Below are 758 nucleotides of genomic sequence, written 5' to 3'. Positions count from 1 at the left end.
AGATCGGGGCCTGGAGATGTGAAATAAAACAATAAAAATTTTAAAAGAAAATATGGGAGAATGTCTTCCTGACTTAGGAAGGCAAATATTTCTAAAATGGGAAATGAAAAAGCATTAATCATAAAAGAAAAAAGTGATAAACCAACCTTCATTAAGATAAGGGATTCTGTTCATCAGAAGACACAAGTAAGTAAGCAAGAAGAAAGCCGCAGGGGTGTGGTAGGAGCAGGGGCCTGAAAACGGCTCCTCTGTTAATAACACACCCATCTGGGTCATCATGATGGGGGGCACAAAACTTCCCTACATGTGAGGAAGAATAAACAAAATTATGAAATGTATGCGATGGGTGTATGGGTGATCACCATACAATTCTTTCAACTGTACCGTATGTTTGAAAAATTGCCTAACAAAATATTGGAAAATTAAAAAAAATAAAAAAGCCACAGATCGAGAACATAGTTTCAGTGCTTACACTTGACAAAGTTCTCAGAAAATGACCACAAATCCACATGTAAAATGACAAGCCATTTTTTTGTTTTTTGAGACGGAAAATTACTTTGTCACCCTGGGTAGAGTGCTGTGGCATCACAGATCACAGCAACCTCAAACTCTTGGGCTTAGGCAATTCTCTTGCCTCAGCCTCCCAAGTAGCTGGGACTACAGACACTTGCCACAATGCCTGGGCTCGCTAAGCAACAATAACAACTGCAACAAAAAAATAGCCTGGGGCGGTGCCTATAGCTCAAAGGAGTAGGGCA

The 758-nt window shown here is 40.0% G+C and overlaps 1 pseudogene; it reads left to right on the top strand.

The window, feature by feature from the left end:
• Positions 1-211: 211 nt before the first annotated feature.
• LOC128593422 (uncharacterized) lies at positions 212-308 on the top strand (annotated as a pseudogene).
• Positions 309-758: the final 450 nt, after the last annotated feature.

This window comes from Nycticebus coucang, chromosome 1 (genome assembly GCF_027406575.1).
Source record: "Nycticebus coucang isolate mNycCou1 chromosome 1, mNycCou1.pri, whole genome shotgun sequence".
Taxonomy (NCBI): domain Eukaryota; kingdom Metazoa; phylum Chordata; class Mammalia; order Primates; family Lorisidae; genus Nycticebus; species Nycticebus coucang.
This window is presented reverse-complemented; position numbering and strand designations above follow the sequence as displayed.